Consider the following 12,097-nt stretch of genomic DNA (forward strand, 5'->3'; position numbering starts at 1 on the left):
GAGTGTTCAATAACAGTAGCCTCCAAAGTACCTCTTAATGATATTATAAACAACCGCGACGTGATGTGCCGGATTGCCAAATGGGCCATTGAGCTCCTCCCGTTCGACATAACCTATAAGCCACAACGAGCCATCAAGTGGCAAGTTTTGGCCGACTTTGTCGCTGAATGGACTGAAGCCAAACTCCCTAAAGAGTACGGCACATATTCCAACTGGATCATGCACTTCGACGGCTCCAAAATGCTAGCAGGTCTGGGGGCTGGCGTCATTCTAACGTCCCCAATAGGAGATACAGTTCAATATGTACTCCAGATAATGTATACGGACTCCAACAATGTAGCCAAATACGAGGCCCTTCTACATGGTCTCTGGATGGCAATCTCCATGGGCATTCAACGCCTAGAGGTGTGTGGGGATTCGAACCTCGCGATATCCCAAATAAATGGAGACTTTGATGCCAAAGATCCGAAAATGGCAGCTTATCGCAATGCCATCCTAAAAATGTCAGCTCGGTTCGAAGGGCTCGAATTCCACCATATAGCCCGGGAAAACAATCAGGCAGCAGACGTCTTGGCACGCATCGGCGCAAAGCGCGATGCAGTCCCCCCCAACATTTTCTTGGAGAGGCTATTCAAGCCATCCATACAGTGGGAAGGGGGAATCCGGAAATAACAATCCGGACCCAGCCGCACCACCTGACATCGAACATTCTAACGTAACTGAAGGCTCTGCCAACGAGGTAACATCCTCAGCCCACATAATAATGGCAGTAATTGCCCCGTGGATAGAACCATTCTTAGCCTACTTAACTAGGCAGGAACTTCTCGAGGACCAAAATGAGGCACACTGCATAGTGCGGCGATCCAAAGCCTATAAAGTCCACGAAGGAGAGCTTTATAAGAAAAGCACCACCGGAGTCCTTCAAAGGTGTATCTCCGAAGAGGAAGGGCGGAACCTTCTGGCTGAAATTCATGCCGGACTCGGCAGGCACCACGCCGCAGCCCGGGCCCTTGTAAGCAAGGCCTTCCATACTGGATTTTACTGGCCGACGGCCCGGGCAGATGCTCAGGACTTAGTCCAACGATGCGTCGGTTGCCTATTATTTGCTAACCAAAGCCACATGCCACCTACCGCCCTCCAAACTATACCCATTACCTGGCCTTTTGCGGTCTGGGGGCTTGACATGGTTGGACCCCTTAAAGGTGGAACCCACAAGCAAAAATACCTACTGGTCATGGTGGACAAATTCTTCAAATGGATAGAGGCCAAGCCTGTTAAGACGGCCGAATCCGGACCGGTGATAGACTTCATATCAGGGGTCGTACACCGTTATGGTGTCCCTCACAGCATCATCACTGACAATGGCACGAACTTTACGGCCGATGAGGTTAAACTCTGGTGCAAAAACATGGGCATCAAGCTCGACTACGCTTCAGTCTATCACCCACAAACTAACGGTCAAGTCGAGCGAGCAAATCGTCTAATCATGAGCGGCATCAAACCCAGATTAGTGCGATCCCTCAAGGAATCTAACACGCACTGGGTAGAGGAGCTCGACTCCATACTCTGGGGGCTGCGGACCACGCCGAATCGCACTACCAGATTCACACCATTCTTTATGGTATACGGCGCAGAGGCAGTCCTGCCCTGCGACATAATTCATGACTCACCTCGCGTGCACATGTACGAAGAAAGAGAAGCCGAGCTCGATCGGCAGGACAGTTTGGACGCATTGGAGGAGGAGCGCGATGTGGCAAAAGCCTGTTCTGCATTCTATCAATAGCAGGCTCGAAGATATCAAAGCAAAGAAGTACGGGCCAAAACCTACAATGTTGGCGAACTAGTTCTACGCCTGCCGGACAAGAAAAAAGACAAACTCAAGCCCAAATGGGAAGGTCCCTTCATAATCGACCAAGTCCTAACTGGTGGAGCGTACCGTCTGCGAAATGCATCGGATAACCGACTCGAGCCGAACCCATGGAACGCAGCACGCCTACGAAGATTCTACACCTAGCGCCGGACTCTGTGTTCGTCTCCTTCCTCTGTCTATTTTTTACACATTAGCTGCCTTATATTTCTATCCTTCTCCCTCCTTTTTTCTTACAAACCTTTAAGGGCTCGCTTGCGCATTGTTCGCACATAATTGACGCACTACCCGCGCTCATCATACCTGGGGGCTTCTTTATCAGAAGCTTGTATACGGGCCTCATGCCCAGCACATGTGTCACACTTCCGCATGTACATTTTATTCACCATTATATGCATCGATATGACTTAAGTTTTGGCCAAGCTGGGTTTCCTGGCTCCTGTGCTTACCCCTACGTTCCCGATTGTTCGGCTAGGTGGTAAAGGGAGCACCTCTGCGATTGTTACTGTTGGGTCAGCCGGATGTGTACCTCAGACTGGGTGAAGCCGAAAGCTAGCGTTCTTAAGGGAATATTCGGTCGGTGAACTAAAAGATGATTTTTCACTTGTTTATTTATCCGCCCCCAGATGCTTTTTTGCTTTTTTCGCAGTCCGAACATGCACTTTAGGGCATGCCTCCCAGGGAAAGGAACCCCTAACGGAACTATTCTCCCTGGAAGATGCTTCTTACTAACCATGTAATATAACATAACTAGTTGGGCACTTGTCTGCTAAAGCACTAATGACCCCTACGCCTGGTCTCCACGCATGCCTCGGTTCTTACATAACCGAGAGGGTATTCGGACACACTCCGGACTATTGGGTCCAGAGATTGAAGCGAAAAGGTCCGCAATGACAAATGATCTACAATCCGGCTAGAAGGCATTTTACATGTCATTTTAAATTACATAGTCAATTTGACTGGGTATATTCTTCTTCAATACCATCCAACAGGATGTCCAATTTACAGTCCTGTTGGGAATACTTGGTGGCCAGCTCTACCTGGCCGTACACTAAACTGACACGGATCTCCTTCCCATCGGGCCCCACAGGTCCGACCTCGGCCATGTGGTTCGGGTCAGCCTTCGTGTACCGCGTCTTCACCATGGCCCAGGCCTCCCTGGCGCCTTGGCAGCAGGCCGATATCTTCCATAATCGGAAGCGCTCCCGCGCTCCCTTTAGCTTCTCTGCAAGCTCTCCAAGGCCTTCAGGCATGGAGAGGGATGGCCACAAAGCCTGGACAACGCCTTGCATCGCGTGCCGAACTCGTTCGTGCAGTTGCGATAGATCGGGAAGAAGGTCACCCGTAGAACCGGGCATTTCCTCCGCAGGCTGACCTGTCAGCATACCTACAGACATAACTCTGTCAATCGACTTCCTCGATGAACTCTTTTTTCGAAGGTTCGTTCAAGCACTTACTAAAAATGTCGCGTCAAAGCCGCCGATTCTCCTTTACGGAATCCGACAGCTGAGCACGAACATCCTTTAGTTCCTCGCCCAGCTGGCTGTTGGCATCTTGAAGCTTGTTCTTCTCTTGCCTCACCCTCGTAAGCATGCTCTCGCCGGCCTTTAACTGGCGAAGGAGTTGTTGCTTGTTCGGATCCACTCCGGCGCCATCTGTATTGTTGATGTCAGAATTGCACACATGCCGCACTTCACAACATACTCATCTTTCGAAGCATATATTACCTGAGGGGGTTTCCTTGGCATTCCCCGTGGCGGCTAGTGCGGCCTCAAGTTGGGCCTTGCACTCTTCCAGCTCCTGGGACAGTTGCGTATTCTTTTTTGTAAGATCCTGCACAACAAATGATCCTTAAATCAGTTATTTTAACTGTTTCAAGTCTCGGGGGCTACTGACATATATAACCATCAGATTTACTCACCCGTATGTCTTTTACATACTGCTCTGTGGCTCTGGCTAGACCATTTTGAGCGGCACAGAGGTACGCATCTCCCGTATTAAAGGCGTCCAACGCCTCTTGGGAAAAACATGCGTCACGAAGAACAGTCCGGCGACGCCTGTGGTTTATGGCACTCTCCACCTCTGAATTGGTGGCAGATAGCCCGTCCATGTCCTCTGTCGGAGGAGCGTCTGGTGCATGCCCCGTGTTTGCCTCCGCTTCCGGACCCAGCCTTGAAGCCTGGCCGGTGGATACAGTCCGGCGGGCGCTCTTCTTCCTAAAGGGAGCATGAGCGTTAGTATGCCTTGAAGGCATAAACCCTGCGCATTAAAGTCGCACGCCGTACCGTTGGGCCGGCGTCTCGATTCGGTCCGCACTTCGTTTTAGCCCGCTGGGCCTCGATGGCCCTTGTTGGCTAGCCACCGCGGGCTCGGCCCTCCGCCTCAAGGACTTCCCCTGCAAAAAACGCCATTGGTATGCGGCGATCACAAATAAGCACGGATGGATCCTCTTGAAAGTACTGGGACTTCGGTCTCGGTTACCTTTGAGGCTGGAAGTAGTCCGGGATAATCGGCCGTAATGGCCACTAAGGTGTTGTACTTACTCAATTGATGGAACACCCCATCAATCAGCTCCACACATAAGTCCGGGTCCTCTTGGGAGTCTGGGTCGAGGGACCGTTCCGGGTCCTCGGGTTGTGGAGGAGGGCTGTTTATCTCCTTTACAGTCTGGCGTAGCTCCTGCGTTAAAATTACTAGACTAAGTACTTGACTATGGGAATATGAAAACGGATAGGCAAGTGAAAGTGTTCGCTTACCCAGCTTGGAGGATTGTACATAGAGAATCCGCCCCGTGGGTTGACATGGAGGAATTCCACCTCTTCTCCCTTGTACAAAGCGGATAAGATCTTCGTCAGGGTGGCAGCCGAATCCGGCCCCTTGCGACCGCACCGGGTGGCGTCGTCCTCCCCGTTGAAATCCCACATGGGGTGGCCTCTGTACTGAAGCGGCTGCACCCCCCGCGTAATGCATGTGGCCATGACCTCGATCATGGTCAGTCCGGAATGAGATAACAACCTTATCCGACTCATCAAGTAAAGGACGTCCCTGTCAGTTTCCCTCTGAGGGCTCCGTGGACGCCAGCTCAGGCGTTTCTTCAAGGGAGCATTATTGAACTCAGGAAGGCCGATCCGTACAGGGTCCGGCAGGGGGACGTCTTCTATATAAAACCATTCTGAAAGCTAGTCTTCGGACACCTTCTTTGGGGTTCCGGGTAGATATCCGGTCCTGGCGATGCGCCATAGTTCGGCTCCGCCCACTTGATAAATCGACCCCTCCTGAGAACGGGGCACGAGGCAGAACAACTTCTTCCACAGCGCGAAATGGGCCTCGATGCCCAAAAATAGCTCGCAAAGGGCCACGAATCCCGCAATATGCAATATGGAGGCAGGCGTGAGGTCGTGTAGCTGGAGGCCATAGAACTCTAGAAGCCCCCGGAGAAACGGATGAATTGGAAATCCGAGCCCTCTTATTAAATAAGGGACAAGGCATACCCACTCTCCTTTGGAGGGATTGGGGACGCTCTCCGCCTGCTCTCCGCCATTATAGGTGGCGATCCCGGCTCGAACTGGGACCATGTATGCTGGGGGGAGGATCCCCTTGGTTTGGAGCGCTACTAGCTCGTTGTGCGGGATGGAACACCTCTCCCAATCTCCGGGCCGAGGGCTGGAGGGGCGAGAGGAGGAGCTGCGTTGACCGGCCTTGATGGAATGGATCTCTGTCAAAAGCGCTCCAATGAATGCTCGCGGAGGGAATATGGTGTGATTCGGATCTAAATCCCCGTCTCTTTTATAGGCGGCCCATTTGCGCAGCTAGGGGGTAAGTGAAAAAAGAACCCCTGTCTTTTCGCATTCTTTTGACACGTGGAAGATGGCCATTATTGGGCACGGAAGCCAAGGATCACAACATTCATCAGAAGTCGGACACTATTCGACAGGTATATGGGATTTGGAGAAGAACCCGCCTTGCAATGCCGAAGACAAATCTACGCACCAGACTCATCGTCATTTGAAGCCTGGTTCAGGGGCTACTGAGGGAGTTCCGGATTAGGGGGTGTCCGGATGACCGAACTATGACCTTTGGCCGGACTCCCGGACTATGAAGATACAAGATTGAAGACTTTGTCCCGTGTCCGGATGGGACTTTCCTTGGCGTGGAAGGCAAGCTTGGCGATACGATATGTAGATCTCCTCCCCTTGTAACCGACTATGTGTAACCCTAGCCCTCTCCGGTGTCTATATAAACCGGAGAGTTTTAGTCCATAGGACGAACAATAATCATACCATAGGCTAGCTTCTAGGGTTTAGCCTCTCTGATCTCGTGGTAGATCAACTCTTGTACTACCCATATCATCAACATTAATAGAGCAGCAGTAGGGTTTTACCTCCATCGAGAGGGCCCGAACCTGGGTAAAAACATCATGTCCCTTGTCTCCTGTTACCATCCGCCTAGACGCAGAGTTCGGGACCCCCTACCCGAGATCCACCGGTTTTGACACCGACAAATGTCATCAAAGAAAACGAGCACAAACCAACACAGGTAGGGCCGGAGGACGTCGTTCATCAGAGCATGGAAGGTCGCTGGGGCGTTGGAGAGACCAAAGGGCATCACCAAGAACTCGAAGTGGCCGTGATGAGTCCGAAACGCCATCTTGGCGATGTTGTCCGGGTGCATGCGCACCTGGTGGTACCCCGACCGAAGATCGAGCTTGGTGAAGAAGCACGCCCCATTTAGCTCATCCAGGAGCTCATCAACCACCAGAATAGGAAACTTGTCCTTGTTGGGGAACGTTGCAGAAAATAAAAAAATTCTACGCTTTCACCAAGATCAATCTATGAGTTCATCTAGCAACGAGAGAGAGGAATGCATCTACATACCCTTGTAGATCGCAAGCGGAAGCATTCAAGAGAACGGGGTTGAGGGAGTCGTACTCGTCGTGATCCAAATCACCGATGATCGTAGTGCTGAACGGACAGCACCTCCGTGTTCAACACACGTACGGTTGGGAAGACATCTCCTCCTTCTTGATCCAGCAAGGGGGAAGGAGAGGTTGATGAAGATCCAGCAGCACGACGGCATGGTGGTGGATGCAGCACCGATCTCGGCAGGGCTTCGCCAAGCTTCTACGAGAGGGAGAGGTGTAGCAGGGGGAGAGGGAGGCGCCAAGAGCATGGGTGCGGCTGCCCTCCCTCCCCCCTCTTTATATAGGCCCCATAGGAGGGGCGCCAGCCCTAGGAGATGCAATCTCCAAGGGGGGGCGACGGCCAAGGGGGTGGCTTGCCCCCCAAGCCAAGTTGAGGCGCCCCCCACCCCTAGGGTTTCCAACCCTAGGCGCAGGGGGGCGCACCAGCCCACCAGGGGCTGGTTTCCCTCCCACTTCAGCCCATGGGGCCCTCCGGGATAAATGGCCCCACCCGGTGGACCCCGGGACCCTTCCGGTGGTCCCGATACAATACCGGTGACCCCCGAAACTTTCCTGATGGCCGAAACTTGACTTCCTATATATAATTCTTTACCTCCGGACCATTCTGGAACTCCTCGTGACGTCCGGGATCTCATCCGGGACTCCGAACAACTTTCTGGTTACTGCATACTCATATCTCTACAACCCTAGCGTCACCAAACCTTAAGTGTGTAGACCCTACGGGTTCGGGAGACATGCAGACATGACCGAGACGCCTCTCCGGTCAATAACCAACAGCGGGATCTGGATACCCATGTTGGCTCCCACATGCTCCTCGATGATCTCATCGGATGAACCACAATGTCGAGGATTCAATCAATCCCATATACAATTCCCTTCGTCAAACGGTACGTTACTTGCCCGAGATTCGATCGTCGGTATCCCAATACCTCGTTTAATCTCGTTACCGACAAGTCACTTTACTCGTACCGTAATGCATGATCCCGTGACTAGACACTTGGTCACGTTGAGCTCATTATGATGATGCATTACCGAGTGGGCCCAGAGATACCTCTTCGTCATACATAGTGACAAATCCCAGTCTCGATTCGTGCCAACCCAACAGACACTTTCGGAGATACCCGTAGTGCACCTTTATAGTCACCCAGTTACATTGTGACGTTTGGTACACCCAAAGCACTCCTACGGTATCCGGGAGTTGCACAATCTCATGGTCTAAGGAAATGATACTTGACATTTGGAAAAGCTCTAGCTAAACGAACTACATGATCTTTGAGCTATGCTTAGGTTTGGGTCTTGTCCATCACATCATTCTCCCAATGATGTGATCCCGTTATCAATGACATCCAATGCCCATAGTCAGGAAACCATGACTCTCTGTTGATCAACGATCTAGTCAACTAGAGACTCACTAGGGACACGTTGTGGTCTATGTATTCACACGTGTATTACAATTTCCGGATAACACAATTATAGCATGAATAATAGACTATTATCATGAACAAAGAAATATAATAATAACCATTTTATTATTGCCTCTAGGGCATATTTCCAACAGTCTCCCACTTGCACTAGAGTCAATGATCTAGTTACATTGTGATGAATCGAACACCCATAGAGTTCTGGTGTTGATCATGTTTTGCCCTAGGGAGAGGTTTAGTTAACGGATCTGCTACATTCAGGTCCGTATGTACTTTACAAATATTTATGTCTCCATCTTGAACATTTTCACGAATGGAGTTGAAGCGACGCTTGATGTGCCTGGTCTTCTTGTGAAACCCGGGCTCCTTGGCAAGTGCAATAGCTCCAGTGTTGTCATAGAAGAGTGTGATCGGCCCCGACGCATTGGGTATGACTCCTAGGTCGGTGATGAACTCCTTCACCCAGATTGCTTCATGCGCTGCCTCCGAGGCTACCATGTACTCTGCTTCACATGTAGATCCCGCCACGACGTTTTGCTTGCAACTGCACCAGCTTACTGCCCCAGCATTCAGAATATACATGTATCCGGTTTGTGACTTAGAGTCATCCAGATCTGTGTCGAAGCTAGCATCGATGTAACCCTTTACGACGAGTTCTTCATCACCTCCATAAACGAGAAACATATCCTTAGTCCTTTTCAGGTACTTCAGGATGTTCTTGACCGCTGTCTAGTGTTCCATGCCGGGATTACTTTGGTACCTTCCTACCAAACTTACGGCAAGGTTTACATCAGGTCTGGTACACAGCATGTCATACATAATAGACCCTATAGCTGATGCATAGGGGATGACACTCATCTTTTCTCTATATTCTGCCGTGGTCGGGCATTGAGCCGAGCTCAATTACACACCTTGCAACACAGGCAAGAACCCCTTCTTAGACTGATCCATATTGAACTTCTTCAATATCTTATCAAGGTATGTGCTTTGTGAAAGACCAATGAGGCGTCTCGATCTATCCCTATAGATCTTGATGCCTAGTATGTAAGCAGCTTCTCCGAGGTCCTTCATTGAAAAACACTTATTCAAGTAGGCCTTAATGTTGTCCAAAAGTTCTATATCATTTCCCATCAAAAGTATGTCATCTACATATAATATGAGAAATGCTACAGAGCTCCCACTCACTTTCTTGTAAACGTAGGCTTCTCCATAAGTCTGCATAAACCCAAACGCTTTGATCATCTCATCAAAGCGAATGTTCCAACTCCGAGATGCTTGCACCAGCCCATAAATGGATCGCTGGAGTTTGCATACCTTGTTAGCATTCTCAGGGTCGACAAAACCTTCCGGCTGCATCATATACAGTACTTCCTTAAGATGGCCGTTAAGGAATGCCGTTTTGACGTCCATTTGCCATATCTCATAATCATAGTATGCGACAATTGCTAACATGATTCGGATGGACTTTAGCTTCGCTACGGGAGAGAATGTCTCATCGTAGTCAACCCCTTGAACTTGTCGATAACCCTTAGCGACAAGTCGAGCTTTATAGATGGTAACATTACCATCCGCGTCCGTCTTCTTCTTAAAGATCCATTTGTTTTCTATTGCTCGCCGATCATCGGGCAAGTCTGTCAAAGTCCATACTTCGTTTTCATACATGGATCCTGAAAGTGCTAGTTATCGACTAGAGGGGGGTGAATAGGCGATTTTTATCAAAGTCTATAAAACGTGGAAGTTTCGAAGACAAACAATAGAAATGACCTAATTGATATGCAGCGGAAGATAAACTACAACAAGCAAACCATAGTCAAGTATGCAATAATGTGAAAGTACAAAGACTAATAGCAGCTTGGTAGTAAGGATCAGGATGGAAGATAGTATGAAGCCAACCAACGATAGTAGTCAAGCAATGAAGTCAAATAGGTACGACAAATAGGCAATGACTTCACGAAGACAAACTCAAAGTAAAGGGAGGGAGAGGATAGAACCAGTCACTTGTTGAAGACACAGGATTTGTTGGACCAGTTCCAGTTGTTGTGACAACTGTACGTCTGGTTAGGGAGGCTGAGATTCAACTCAGAAAACCGCGTCTTCACCTTATTCCCCTTGAGCTAAGGACACACAGTCCTCGCCCAATAACTCTGGTAAGTCTTCAAGGTAGACTTCCGAACCTTCACAGACTTCGTTCACCAGCGATCCACAATGACTCTTGGATGTTCAGAACGCGACGCCTAACCGGCTGGAGGAAACACAGTCCTCAAGTGTAATAAGTCTTCAGGTCACTCAGACAGAAAGACTTCAGTGATGCCTAACACTCTTTGGCTCTGGGTGTTTGGGCTTTGTCCTCGCAAGGATTTCTCTCTCTCAAAGGCTTCGAGGTGGGTTGCTCTCAAACGACAAAAGCCGTGAACTAACTCTGAGCAGCCACCAATTTATGGTGTAGGGGGTGGGCTATTTATAGCCACAAGGCAACCCGACCTGATATGTCCGAAATGACCCTGGGTCACTAAGGAACTGACACGTGTTCCAACGGTCAGATTTCAAACACACACGACAACTTTACTTGGGCTACAAGCAAAGCTGACTCATCCAGCTCTGGATAAGATTTGCTCCCATTGTCTTCGCTCGAAGACATAGGATTTGGGTTGAGCATCACTTCAGTCATTCTGACTTTGTTCACTTGGACCCCACTTAACAGTACGGTGGTTCCTATGACTCAACAAAGAAGAAAAGGAAACAACGAAACAACACAGTCTTCGGGCTCCATAGTCTTCACTTAATGTCTTCTCATGTCATAGTCTTCAATATTAATATCTTCACATACCACCATTGTCGTCAATGTCTTCATACATTTTTAGGGGTCATCTCCGGTAGGTAAACCGAATCAATGAGGGACACTACCTGTGTTATCCTGTAATTCTCACAAACCCATTAGTCCCTCAACCAACTTTGTCGTCAATACTCCAAAACCAACTAGGGGTGGCACTAGATGCACTTACAATCTCCCCCTTTTTGGTGATTGATGACAAACTGGTTGAAGTTTTCAACGGGGATAAAGTATGTGAAATTGTAAAGGATAGGGTATTGTCTTCATAAGTGGCAAAGGCTCCCCCTAAAGATGTGCATATAAGTAATTTGCTTTTGGAATGCAAATGCACATGGCAGGTTGTACTTGTGGAGATCCTCTTCAAATTATGAAGATAATTCATCATGCATGAAATGATATAACTAAGAGAGTGACATGCATAATGAAAAATGGACGTATGCAGAATGATCTAAGTGCGGAAGTTATCATCGCACATGGAAAAGCAAATAAGTAGCAGACAGCCATCAAGTTTAAGTGTTACAACTCAAAGAACGAAATGTATCAAAAGCAAGAGTTGTAATCAGTAGGAAAAATATAAAGCAACCGCCCATATGAACCCGCTTGAAGACTATCAAACTCATATGCTTCTCCCCCTTTGTCAGGAATGACCAAAAAGGTTTGAAGACATAGAGCATCTACTCGTCCTCATGAGGAGTAGGTGAAGCAGCTGGGTTGTCGTTGTTGTTTGGCGGCGCAGACGAACTTGGTGCAGTGTCGATGCGTGCAGAAGTAGGGGGCGGTGAAGTAGCACCGTCTTCATCATTGATCACTCTGGCATTCACAGTTGCCGCGGAGGAGGAATAGTCAGAGTCTTCAAGGGATGGAGTTCGACGTAGGACAGCATTCCGTGGAGGAGTGGAGTCAAACTTGAGTCTTTCAGTGAAGCCATCGTCTTGAAGATCTGCTTCGGCACTGAGCAGTGTCAAACTCTTCCATGATCGCTGACAGGTCTCGTGAGTGACAAAGGCATTCTTGGTGGCAAGATTTCGAATGTGATTGACGTCCACCAAGAGGCTTTG

This window comes from Triticum dicoccoides, chromosome 5B (genome assembly GCF_002162155.2).
Source record: "Triticum dicoccoides isolate Atlit2015 ecotype Zavitan chromosome 5B, WEW_v2.0, whole genome shotgun sequence".
Lineage (NCBI taxonomy): Eukaryota > Viridiplantae > Streptophyta > Magnoliopsida > Poales > Poaceae > Triticum > Triticum dicoccoides.